Raw genomic sequence first — 14,625 nt, forward strand, 5'->3', positions numbered from 1 at the left:
TCACTAGGCTCCACTTTACCTTTTAAAGAATGACGTGGATAGTGAAAACAGAGTTCAGAAGTGAACAGAAGACAGAACATCCATACTGCACAAAAACAAGTTTCAAGGATCGTCCCCAAAGAAAACTGGTAAGGGTAGAAACAGAATGGTATACTATGCATTGGTCTCACTAATACTTCAGCATAGGCAACGGAAACGCCATTTTCTCTCATTTTACCCAGGTGCGCTGACCTAAGCAGAAGAAATTCTTTCCCATAATGGTATGGTCGCTCCTCAAGTATTCTCAGGGACAGGAGCACCTAGTTGCCACATCACAGCGTTAAAGGCCGTATCTGACTGTCTGAGAAAAGCTGTCGAACCGCGCTTTCTCAAGGTTACAACTATCTTGAATATGTCCCAAATACGTGTGATGAGGAATATGTCCTACTTCTATGTCCGAACACCTGTCATCAGCACTCTTCCCTCAAGCATTACACGTTGTGTTCGTCCTCGTGACATCACTACGCACATGTGTGACACAGTGCACCCGCCTGATTTTGTGGCTCTATTTCTAAACCCCCTCTGAAAGTTGAAGTTCGGAAATGTAAAAATTGAACGAGGTGAAGGTTGTGTACGAACGATTCATCAATTCACTCGTCGCTTAGCGTGAGAAACAATCCTGCACATCAGCGTTAATGGTACATGGCTCTAAAATAAAAGCTTCGCTTCTAATATGTTCGAACATGTGCGAGGGACAGTGGTGTGATTTTCCGTTAAGCGATAGCGATTAAGAATTTTTTTTTCTCTGATGGTGCCGCGACAGAAATCAACAACAAAGTGAAGCGCCTGCAAACAGGAAGCTGTCAGAAGGGAAGTGATCTCCGAATACATTATCATCAAGTTCAATTGCGTTCCGCAAAAACAAAAACAAAACAACAGGTTATTTGTTTCAACGCGTCAACATCAAATTCAGCGACGTACTGCACTGAAAAGCAGCTGCAGTGCACTTGTCTAACCACTGATGCGCCCAGATAACAGGCACGAAAAACAAAGTGGTTACAGCATGAAGCAGCGGAAAGCACGTCGAGCATGGGTTGTACCCCAAAAGCTGACAGAGTGTAATTATTTAACAAATACTTGCGGACTCCGTTCACCTCATTTGGGAAGCGAAACATTGCCTGACTGCTCGTCCCTGCATCGCTTGAAGCAATAGCCACGGATATAAACTAGCAGCCAGGAACCTTTCAGTTACTTTTTGTGTCTTCAGAAAAGCAGCGTGAGTTTCGTTCGGACGGCATAATCTAAAGCTACCCACGAAGTCAGATAATCACCGTTTGCGTGCAAACTCAAGGCGAAAGCAAGCCGCCATATTAGTGCTTTATACAGCGCCTGTTACGGCACCGAAGGCTACATTTAAATGCAAGGAAATGGCCGAAATCAAACAAAGGAAGTAAGTCAGCACAGACGCTCATTTGAATTATACTAACTCGCAAACTCGCTTAACTAGCCATGTTTATGAAGAGATTGTGATACAAAACAGAATTTCCCCTCCTGTGACTATTCCGCGGGCGCTATCTTCTGATCAGCAGCACACCAGGCCTCTATAACAGCTGGTCACCAGGTCCGCAGAGAAGGCAGAAAGACACCAGGCCTCCGGAACTGCCATGCACTTGGTGGACACGTTAGGTAGCAAGATACCAGGCTGTTAGAAGACCTGGCCACCATGACTGCAGGCTGGACAGAGAGTCACCAGGCCTCTAACACAACTGACTATTGGGTCTGTAGTGCGGACAGGAACATACCAGATCCCTAGGCCAGCCAGCCACAAGGTCCGCAAGCCAGGTAGCAAGGCAGCAGGCTGCTAGAAGATCTTGCCACAAGGTGTGCAGAGCAGCCAGCATGATACCAAGCCGCTAGTCCAGCTGGCCACCAGGTCTGCAGTGCGGGCAGCAAGACGCTAGGCTGTTAGAAGTGGTCGCCAGGTCCACAGGCCGAGCTGCAACATGCCAGGTCGATAGAACAATTGGCCACAAGGTCCGCAGCGTGGATACCAATACGCTAGGCCGCAAGAAAATATGTGGTCACCAAGCCTGAAGAGGGGATAGCAAGACACCAGGACAATTGAAGAGATGACTACCAGGTTCGCAAGGCGAGGACCAAGGCACCGGGCCGCTAGAACAACCTATTGATCTTAGTTGGGGCGAAAAAAGTTTTATTGAAGAGCGGCGCATACCGATAGTGGCAAATAAGTAAACAGTAAGCCAAGATGGAGTAAAAGAAGTTCATTGAATAGGGGCACATACCATCACAAGCTCAGCAAGACAAGTTGGCTTGAAGGCTCGTAACCCCTGTTCCCTCGGCAGAGAAACCTTATGCACTACACATTATTGGCGTAAAACAGTTTAATGGGAATTAAAAACCAACATACGAACAAACGTAACGCAACCTGGGTGAATTTTCCAAAGAATGCAAACCGAACTAATTCGGAATTACACTTGCAGCACACGACAGCACACATAACTGCATTATTCTCGTTGCACGATTGGTTCTGTGCCGTTATCATTTATAATACTATCAGCATTGAGTTTCAGTTCAGTGGGTGGGCTCATTAACTTCTGAGTGGGAAACTTAAAACTTGAGTTAGTCCAACCTCATGACAAACATGTAGTCTGCTATTCTCGTTTAAAAAATTCACCGACGATTACGCTACTACCTAGTGCGAAATTTGAGCGCCGCTCTGCACGCGTTTTCATTTCGCGATATATCGGTCTAAGCGGAGTCTTTCTCGTGCGGCACGTTGCAAATAGAACGAAGTGTAGCGCGACTTTCTGGCTAAACACGAGATGGCGAGAGGCAGCGCGTGGTTGACGCGTGGGCGCGATTCATAGCAGCCGCCGCAAACAGACCTCCGCTCATGCAGCGCTTTGTTTCGATATATGATATCGGTGGACGCGCTCACCGCATGCCAGACGAGGGGGCGCTACTCTGGCGCCATCTCGTTGTGGTCGTCGCGGCAGAGCCCGCCTTGCGCAGCACTGTACCTTTATTATCACGCTTTCGTCATACCCTCCTCCTCCGCGTTCGTCCTCGCACTCTATTTGCTATAGTCACATCGAAGAACAGTTATGGGCTGTCCAACGGGCCCGCGACGCGGCGGAGAGGCTCGGCCTCTCTGTCCCGACGTGGGAGCGGCCCGCTGCGCGCTAGTGCGCGTCCTAAAGGACCCTAATAAAGTTTTTCATCCATCGCGGAACGCAGGAATGGGAGCCTAGGAGCTTCGCTTGAATTAAAATATCCTCGTATTTTAGTGGCCAGTGGCAAGTACGGGTAGTAGATTTACGCGGAATGGCCTTGCATCACCACAAAGCATGAAGAAACCTGGAAAAGCGTACTGTGCTTTCTTTTGCTCCAGCTTGATATTGTGGGGTTATATATTACAAGGTGTCTCGAGAATTCTGAGGGAAGACGACGTGGACAGCTCCTGACTAATTTGTACCAGCAATTATAGGACAGCAAAGCGAAGTACGTCGACAAGACAGATTTCGTTACTGGGATGCTGGAGTGAAAAATGTAGCCATTGCAGCAGCTCACACGAATCATGCCTTATAAATGAAAGTTTGCTGGAAAGCAGCGTCAAATGCGTACTGTGAACGCAAATACTCTACTGCTATTTTTCTATGATACCACGATTGTCGGCAACGCACGTCTGCTATACGTACCGCGTCCTCCATACGATGATTCACTGGATAGCTTCCAACTTCACAAGTTGAATTTTCTTTTTGCCATAAAATCAGTCAGGTGGGATCACTGTGGCTGCTTTAATTATGATGTTAATTGTATATACGTGTTCAAAACAAATAATTATTATTATTGCGTCTTGTTTACGCTTGACTGCTAAGCGTTATAAGAAACGTTGCCGTACTCGTACTTATAGTGCGTGTAACTGTCTTTTACGCGATTTCCTTTGCAGAGCGAAAAGAAGATGAGCTCACCTTGGCTGGCTCTTATGTTAGGCCACCGTGCTGCCTCCCACTCGGGAGCTTGTGACGAGCCACGAAAGGCCAGAATCGTCCCTGTCCAACCAGGTCGATCTCGCGCCGTTCGTTCACGGCAGCGTTGAAAAAAGAAAGACATCACACGTGTACTTGAGGCACACTGAGGCCAAGGAGGACACACGAAAACCTCGGGGTTGTATTATGAACATCTAACGCCGTCATAATCTCACACAAAATTTAAGTCATCAGCAGTCCTTAGTACTCCCGCGCAGTGTTACTCACTATGGCATCCGACGCATTTTACTGGGGAGAGAAGGACATCGCCAGTTCTACTGGCGTTTGTATCGTGCCATGACTGCGTCAGGTGCAATCTAGCAACAAAAACGACAGAATAAGCCCAATTTGTGCTCACATTCGGTAGTAGTTTCTTTTACTTATTTTTGTTGTTGTTGTTCCAACTTCCAAAAGGAGGTGCGTTACTTTGTGCGATCTCTAACGGAGATTCACTTTCGCGAGACTCTGCACAGGGCTCATTGAAGGATACGGCCAACAGCGTTCTGGGCACTGCACAAAGATAACGAGCTTGGCACAGCAGCACAAACTCGGTCTGTCGCGTGTATATATATATACATAAAGAAACAGGCGAACGCAAGCTAAGCACATGGACACAGGACCAACTCCCAACAAATGAATCATTCTTGAAAAGGCAAGAATGCTATGCTTGACCAGAGCGAAAAATCAAAACATAGGTACAAGGTGCAAAGTAGTATAGTATGCTCAAGTAAAACTCTTGCTTGGGCTAGTTGGTTCATGCTTGAAGGTAAAAAGTGGGGCGCAACGATCAGGATCCTGATCTTTGCGCCCTGCTCTTTACATTCAATGTAGTAGGTTGCACAGAAGAGCCTAGGAGATGATACCGCAAAGGCCATGATACAACAAGTGTCATTACACCGCCATTCATGATGGAATGGCGGTATAATGCAGAGCAGTACAAGCAGAGCCATGCGATGCTAACACATGACAAACCCAACCGCCATAGTCTTACCTCAAGCTTACCTCAATCTATCTCGCCTAACCTGATTACGTATAAGCAGGTGGTGCGTTTCTTTCAAGTTTCGGGGATGACTGTATGCCTGGAAGCCGGACGCCAATATCACATTCTTCTTACACTTCGCTCATGCTCACTCGACCTTCGCTTAACGCAGCTTGCAGATCTGCCTACGTGATGCCTGATGGAGGATTGTCGAATGTTATATTTCACCTTCCGCTCGTGGAATAATGCGGTTCTTGTGATGAGCTTTGCTAGAAAAATCAATTCTTGGTTATAACCGTACCAGGTTAGTTTTACCGAAATTATAACGCGTGTATCATTCCCTGTGCAATATGTTTTTTTTTTTAGATTGTGGGAATTCGTAACTAAGGCTGCTGTGGTATGACTGAGCGAACGAAGTGAAAGTAAGGCTGGATAATATTATGCATAAGAGAAAGGTAATGTTTGACAGCCTAGCTATGGTGTCTAATCATGGCAAGGGAGCTTACAGAAAAATAGAAACGGTTGGATCCTATACCGTACGCATTATAAAATCATGACCGGCAGCTTACCGCTACCCTTGAAGAGTGTACAATCATTGCATTCTACGGGTACAAATATCTGGGGCAGACACTTGCGCATTAACAAATAACCCTGAGAAGAAAGTGTTAAAAGTAACGTTCAGAGATAAATAGACAGTGATGCGGATTAGAGAGCAAACAGGGGTAGCCAGTATTCTAGTTGACATAGAGAGGAAAAGATTGAGCTGGGTGGGCTGTGTATTGCGTAGGGCAGATAACGGGAGGTGCGTTACAGTTACAGAATACGTGCCAAGTGAAGGGAAGCTTGAGGACGGCAGACAATTAGTTGGCGTGATAAAATTAGAACTTTGACAGGCTTAAGATTCAATATGCTGGCACCAGTCAAGGGTTATGAAAATCGCTGGGAGAGTATGCTGATTGTGGTGATTGCTATATAGTTCTTTTCCTTCGGGTTGGCCTCCTATTATTTCTTTACAAAGCTTTTTTTTTATGCTCCAATTCGCCGACAGATGCTATGAGACGCATTGGGTAAGCAGATGAGCCGACTAGGTCAGTTTGGACAAAAATCAGTAAAAACGACAAATACTTGAGAAGTTAGGAGACATATCCGTTAGTTTTGTCGTGCTCGAGCGTGGAATCAGTTGCTCTGTCGCATAAGGGGTTATGGTATATCGGAATGGATAACATGAAATTATATTTCTCCTATACCTGATTTTGTCACACGATCTCACTTGGTTCACGTGCTTCGCTTGTTTTCGTCCATTTTTGCATTATCCGTATCTCTATTTAATTACCAACAAGGCGGAGTAAAATTTTTCATCAAGGAGCTTTAACGTGATCGGGTGTTCACAAAATTCCAATAGCAGAGCCAAGCATTGGATAGCACCAAGATAGATGTACGTCCTGTAAACCGCTCAGATGTAATAGGTGTTTCTTGTTTCATTATCCCAAATGGTGATAGGCACATTCGCACTCGTCCTTTATTCACCTGATACATTTCTATACGTTCGGCTGTCTGACTGTCACGACTGCTGTGGCTTCACTAATTGTAAGGACAAGGAGTCTAGAATGAACTAGGATATAACGTGGTTTGCTGGATTAGTATCTAATAACTTCCAATAAGAGCAACACTTGACTTCAGTCAACCAAGAGAACAGGCTGGCTTCAGGCAGGGATACTCTACAATGACTCCCAGCAATGTCATCAATCAGGTAATCGATACATCTGCAGAGTACAATCAACCTCTATATGGCTTTCATATAGACTATGCAAAGGCATTTGATTCAGTAGAGATACCAGCAGTCATATAGGCATTATGTAATCAAGGAGTACAGGAGGCATTCGTGAATATTATGGAAAAGATATACAAAGGTTCCACAGCTACCTTGATTCTCCACAAGTAGGAAGATATCTTTAAAGAAAGAGGTTAAGCACGGAGACACGATCTCTCCAATGCTATCATCGCATGCTTGGGAGAAGTACGTATTTAAGCTATTTATTTAGGCTATTACACTGGTAAGGCTGAGGAGTTAGGATCCATGGTGAATATCTTAGCAACTTTCGGTTTTTAGATAACATTCTCCTGTTCAGCAACACTGGGGACAAGCTAAAACAAATGATTGAGGACCTTAACAGAGAGAGAGAGAGAGAAGGGTTATATATTGATATGCAGAAGACAAAGATAATAATCAATAGCCTGGCAACGGAACAAGAGTTCAGGATTGCCATTCAGCCACTAGAGTCTGAAGGAGTACGTTTACCTAGGTAAATTACTCATAGGGGGCCCTGATCATGAGAAGGAAATTTACAGAAGAATAAAAATGGTTGGAGCGCGTACGACGGCACAAATTGCCAGATCCTAACTAGAAGCTTATCATCATTGAAAAGAGAGCTGTACAATCAATGCATTCTACCGGTGCTAACATATAGGGCAGAAACTTGGAGAGTGACAAAGAAGCTCGAGAACAAGCTAAGGACAGCACAAAGAGCAATGGAACGAAGAATGCTATAAGAGACAGCAAGAGAGTGGTGTGGATCAGAGAGCAAACGCAGATAGCCGATATCCTTATTTACATTAAGAGAAAAAATGGAGCTGTGCAGGCCATTTAATGCGTAGGCTATATAACCAGTGGACCATTAGGGTTACAGAATGAGTGCTAGTGAAGAGAAGAGAAGGGAAGCGCACTTGAGGACGGCAGAAGACTAGGTGGGGTGATGAAATTGGGAAATTTGCAGGCACAAGTTCAAATCGGCTGGCGCAGCACGGGGGTAATTGGTGATTGCAGGGAGATGCCAGTCAGCCACTAGAGTCTGAAGGAGTACGTTTATCTAGGTCAATTACTCATGGGGGACCCTGATCATGAGAAGGAAATTTACAGAAGAATAAAAATGGGTTGGAGCGCGTACGACGGCACACATTGCCAGATTTTAACTAGAAGCTTATCATCATTGAAAAGAAAGCTGTACAATCAATGCATTCTACCGGTGCTGACATATAGGGCAGGGATTTTGCTTTCGGGTGACATGCATAAGATATTTCGAAGGGATAATTTGCACCAACTGGTACATTGCTGGTTATACAAATGCGTGACATGCAGGAAACAACTCTACCGCGAACAATTCATTGAGATAATGTATTTGATTACTTGAGCGCTTTTTTCCGCAGACTACGTTTTTTGCTGTGTTCGTCCTTTTGTTTGAGCACCTCTTCCTTCTCTCACTCACCTTCTGATTTAATGCAAGAAAATTAAATTCCTCTATTACAGGCACGAAGGCAAAATTTCAGATTAGAATTTCTTTCCCCACTCTTGGAAAACAAACTAGCGATAGATGAATCAACATATTTGACGCCCTTAACTAGCAGGCCCACCCAACACCACAATGAAAATGCCCTAACCCCATATTTTGCTCGGACGGACCTATTCAAGTTTTCTAATTTCCCGAGAAGGATTAGTGAATGGAACTGCCTTATCAAAGCAAGTGATCAAACTGTGAAATAACCTCTCTGAGCCTGTATTATTGTTGCTTATTCTTGGTTACTGTTTTTTTTTTATTTCTTTCGTATTTGTATCGACCACGCAACTTGGAAAATGAGTCCGCAGGATTCTATAAATAAATAAATAAATAAATAAATAAACGAAATCAAAGAACGTGAACAGAACGAACTTAGAACAAACGATGACTTTGTACATGTTAACTAACACCTCCGCCAACTTGTTTTTAGATTAAAGTTCCTACAGAAAAAAAAATTTTGCCACCTGTGATTCCTCAACGCATGCACGATCTTCTGATCAGCAGCCGAAGAAGCCACGAGAACAGCTGGCCACCAGATCCACAGCACACGGAGGTGGACATCGAGACACCAGGCTGCTAAAACAGCTGGCCACCAAGTTTGTCGCGGGCTGCCAGACACCATCGTAGAAGAAGAGCCTGGCCACCAGGTCCGCGGTGAAAGCAGCAAGACAACTAGAACAGAACAGCGACCCAAGTTAGCGTGAAAGGTTGATTGAAATGTAACGGACACCGTCAAGTTCCCGTCAAGAATACTTACTGAAGGGTAGTACGTACCCAATGGCACATAAAAATTTATTTCTGGGCTTTTAGATGCCACAATCACGTTATGATTATGAGGCACACCGTATTGGACCACTCTGGAATAACTGACCACCTGGAGTCCTTTAACGGACATCCAGTGGAGAGTACACGGGCGTTTTTGCACGTCGCCCCCATCGAAATGCGACCGCCGCGGACAACATTTTATACAGCGACCTCGTGCATAGCAGCGCAAAACCATAGCAGCTAAGCCACCATGGTGGGTTCGTGACTGGAATTGCCTTTCGATTCATATCGCTACAATCACCGACCCTGTAGAATTCAAATCCGTCACCGAAGAAATCACGTGCACCAACGATAACACATAGGATTATCGCATATGCTGCTGCGTTTTATTAGGTTACTTTATTCATTGTGTGCTATAGTGACTAACTGAGTTGTTTATATTTTGACCTGCATTCCCCTCTTTTTCTTCGCTGTAATTACGTCATTGTATTCCCTGTACACAGCCCTCATTTAATGCCTGTCACGGGACCCTTTAGGTAAAATAAATAAATAAATAAATAACAAAGAAAGAATAAATAAATAAATTTAATAAATAAATCTTTCTTCCACGGTCCAGAGACTGAACCAGTTGGATATCATAGTCAGGTCGGACAGAAGACATCTAGTATCAGAATCGGTAGTAATTTCTCTACAATTGTTACACTCCTCAGTAAGGAGATTAATGTCAGGGGATACGTATCAAATTAGGCCGTTCATGTGTATCATGAACAACAAGGAACAGAGAACCGACGCTTTGGGCATACCTGAATCAACAGAGCACATCCATAAATTATAACCGTTAGTAGTAACGTATTTCGAGTGATGAAGCAGAAAACATTACATCCATTTTAAAAGATAATCGCAAATATTCAAGTGTTTGTTTTGTGACATAAAAGCTGATGATACTATTTAGCCCTTCCTAGAAATCCAAGAAAAGTCATTCAGCGTATATGTACGATTAACAATCAAAATTCCGCACATTTTAGTAGTGAAAGACACTAGTTGGGTCTCGCATTTTTAAATACTGAAGCGAAGCTGTGTAAATGAACAAAACAAAGGGTTATCAAAAAAATTGACAAGGTTTCTCACTACACTGTTCTAAAGGCTTGCAACATGTGCTTCTAAGAGAAATGGGGCGGTAGTTGGTAAATTTAGTTTCCCAGATTTGTGTGTGGGGGGGGGGGGGGACTTTCCCTACCTGTATTTTATCAGGAAAAAGTCCTGTACCGAGTGACCATTCGTAATTTTTGTAGCCGAAAGTGTTTTTGAAGAATTTAGTGTGAATATAATCGAAGCAAGGGGAAGAATGGTCATCAAGTAGGTAGAAAGGTTTAGCAAGAGCCGATTTGTCGACTGTCACAATGAAAGTAATTGAATACTCAAAGTTATGTAAATTATGAACACTTTTAAGAGTTACCTAAAGGGTTTTGAAGAAAGCTTTGTCAAGGTGAGTTTCGGAATCATTTTTGCAATATGGTTAAGCAGAAGAGTAGTCTAATAAGGTTATCAGAAAGAGATTTAATTACTTGTCAGTATTTTATTACTAGATTTAAGAATGGGTGGGAAAGTAACAGTAAAAAAAGTTAGAGTAGCAGTAACCACACGTTAATAGCTGAATGTATTCGTTCGATGGCGCCTTCTATGCCTTCCAACGACAAACACTGGAGGACAACTTGGCTTAGCGGTAAATGCGCTTATTTCGTGATATACCTGCGATATACATGTGAGATGAAAATTATTGTATGGCTGTGAACATATTTGATCCTTAGGTATACTTTGTGGCGCAAAATACATTTCTTGAAAAGCGCCAGAAGAAAGGAAGACAGTGAAACAAAGATTATAGAATGATTGTCTTAAGAAGTGGCGAAAAGAACGGCGACTCCGCGATGGACAGCCCGATCCTTCCTATAAATTGTGAAGCTACCAACAGATTCAAATATTTTGGAATCACTAGATTAGCCGAAAGTCATGCTTATGATAGAACGACAATAAATGGAGCGCAAGTGTCAATCACCAGAGGCAAAGAAAAAAAAAGCTTGTTCAGCACGCTTCTAATATCAGTAAAGGTAAGTACATGTGGCTCTAAAGACTGTTCACTTCCCCTCTCGCTCCGATGTAAAATTACTTGCAGGAACTAAGTTCCATGTGCGTTAATCTCGTGGCTATTTTAACGCCATGGAGTTAAGTGCCCGTGTCGGAGAAGATCCGGTGTCGGTGGAGTTGTCCGTGATGCAAAATTTCCGTATATATCTAGGTATATGTGTATGCCACGCCTTACCGTATTACATACGCTATATGAGGGTAATATTGCCAAACCATTCTATCACCACAGTTGCTCATACCTTGTACTACATTCTTGACAAAGTTATTCCTGAGAATTTTGAGAATGACAGCCGACAAACAGATGTCACGAGACAAACACCGGCAGAACATGTCTCTTATGCTAAATATTCTCAGACATATATTAAAAGTGCGAAGAAGAACAGAAACCTCAAAATATGGTAATTGTTTTAACGCGGCTGTGCACTACCTTCAGGACCGGCCCGCGCAAAAGGCCGCGTTTCTATCAGAATGCTCGCCTTCGTGCATAGGCTTCATCGCAAGCGTTTCCCGGCAAACATAAAGGTTACTTAAGCTGCAGCTGCTAGGAAACATGAGGAGCAGTCAGATATATTTGATTGTTGCCGCGTTCCATTCCTAAAGGCAAAGCTTTAGCGTCCTCCAAATTTTTTGTTAGACGTACTAGATTCCGCCTCATAGCATTTGGATTATGGGGAATTGGGCGAGTTGGTTTAAGTTCATCGCGTGATTTGAGTCAGGAGGATTACTCATAATGACAAGTTATCCCTTAAAGTCATTATAGTTAAACTATTATAGTTAGAGGCTAGAAAATGAAGTGCTATAGAGAATCAATATACTATAATGTCGTAATTCTTTAGGATGTCTGTTCTTCAGAGATACCTACGCAAAATTTTTATGGTATACGGTTCTGTGTAGAAAGCGCGTTCTTTTATTACTCAAAACGCGTACAGACTGACGCTAGTTCGCCGGTTAAGCATGCCGGGGTCACACGAGCCCGTTACACTCACAAATAACCTTCGCACATTTATATTCGCAAATATATCCGCCAAGGTACCAACTGAACCAGAAGCAGCAGCCATGCAGAACCCAGGAAGGTAGGCCACGAAAGCCTTGCTTTAATGCACACAGACTCGCTGTGGTTGCTTAGGGTGTTCGGCCGGTAAGCACGAAGTCACGGCATCGAATCCCGGCCACGGTGGGCGCATTTTCGCTGTTGGCGAAATTCGAAAACACCCGTGTATTTAGATTTATTTACACGTTAAAGAACCTAGGTACTTCAAATTATTCCGGAGTGCCCTACAACGGCTTGCCTCAATCATATTGGATTTTGGCAGGTAAAACCATATATTAAAGAAAAGAAACACACACATGTATATAAACAATTGCAAACACGTGGAAGCTCAACATAAAAGCTGCTGCTGCTACTGCTACTGCACTGAGTCGGTGCCTTATGTATGGCTACGCTATCCTTCACTATGCGTATAACCGCCTACCTGTCTGTCTGTCTTGCACCCTTACTAGCTCCCCGCACCATCTTACCAGATACTTCATATCCGTCTGGCGAAAAAATGCGTGCTTGCATGTGTGCTAGGGGGGGAGACAATGAAGTTACAATGGTACCACGACGACGACCATCCAATGTCAAGAATAAAAAAAACGATGTTGGAGCACGAAATACTGCGATGATGTCACGAAGACGACCGCGACGGTACGACGACACGGCCTCGACGCTGATGACTGCGACGACGCTCGAGCAGGACACCAAAATGACGGCGATGAAGTCAGAAAACGACGACGAGGGCAAGGCGACAGTGACACGTGGAGTACGACGACACCGACATGCAGAGCACGACAACCACCATTTTACAAAACGGCAGCGATATGACGGCTATGTAATGGCGCTACGACTCAGATGGCAGGAGTACTTAAGTTCTGTGGCAGGAAAAAAATCCTGCAGGAACCACCGATGATGAGTGCGAACGCAAGCCAATAGCATGACCAAACGTACGAATCAAGCGAACGAACCAAACGAACTAAACGAACGATCTAAGCAAATGAACTAACCAAACGAACCCACCAACGAAAGAAGGAAGACACTAAGCAATGGTCGAATGAACGAACGAGCCAATATTGGAATGTCTGAAAGAGCGAAAGAACTAAAATACGAAGAAATGAGTGAACGAGCCATTTATGTTTACATAGAAGCATAAACCATAAACATCGTACAGCGTACATTGCTGCTATCGCCAGCGGCGCTGCTTAAGCATCATGGTCAATGACGACGAACACGTTGTACGTGTTCAGAGCTGGTACTTTTTCCTGCCAAAGCAATTAAGTAGGCGCGCCACCGATGACAGTCACTATCACGTCGTGTAAACGTCGTCATGTTAATGTCGTTCTGCTGTAATATTGTCGTCGTCCTTACAATGTCCGTATCGTTTATTATTATTATTATTATTATTATTATTATTATTATTATTATTATTATTATTATTATTATTATTATTATTATTATTATTATCATTATTCAAGGCCACCAGGTTGTTCCTGGTAACGGTAATTAATTGAGTGATATACCAAAATGAGTGGTGTCCACAGATGCTACAAATAGACGTGAATGTGACACAAAAGGTGCACATTGCAGCCATAGACAAAAGCTAAGATCAAGGAAAACAGTCAGGGGCAGAAACAATATTGCACTGTGCGCTGGTCACACTAATAATGCAGCTTGGGCAAGGTAAACGCGATTGTTTCTTATTTTACCCGGGTGCGTTGACCTACGCAAAGGAAATTCTTTCCCGTAATGGTAAGTTCGCACCTCAAAAATATTCTCAGGGACATGTTATCAGAGACACAACAATGGAGAGTACTACATGGTGGCCCTATGTTACCGTCTGCGCATAGCTGCCGAACAGCGCTTTCTCAAGATCACAACTACCTCAAATACGTCTCAAATACATCTGATTGCAAGTGTGTCTTACTTATCTATGCCATACGCATGTCATCAGGATTTTTGACTCAACAAACATCACGTACCGAATTCGTCGTCAGGACGTCGCTACGCAGATGTGTCACATTGTGCATCCGCCTGATCTTGTGTTTGCACTTATAAAGACCTTTTGAACATAGTAGTTCACAAATATAACAAATGTATGAGGTGAAGGTTATGCACAAACAATGTACCAATTTACTCGCTGCACCCATGGGGTGAAATAAATCAATTCTGCACATCTCCTTTAGTGGTACATAGTATTTAAATAAAAAGCTTCGCTGCAAATATGTTCAACCATGTGCGTTGGACACCGGGGTGATTTTTCGTTGTGCGAAACTTTTTGCTCTTGGAGAATTCGGATTTTGTTTTCCTCTGACGGCGTCGAGACAGAAATCAAGAAAAACGGCA

This window comes from Dermacentor variabilis, chromosome 10, assembly GCF_050947875.1.
Source record: "Dermacentor variabilis isolate Ectoservices chromosome 10, ASM5094787v1, whole genome shotgun sequence".
In the NCBI taxonomy this organism is placed as follows: Eukaryota; Metazoa; Arthropoda; class Arachnida; order Ixodida; family Ixodidae; genus Dermacentor; species Dermacentor variabilis.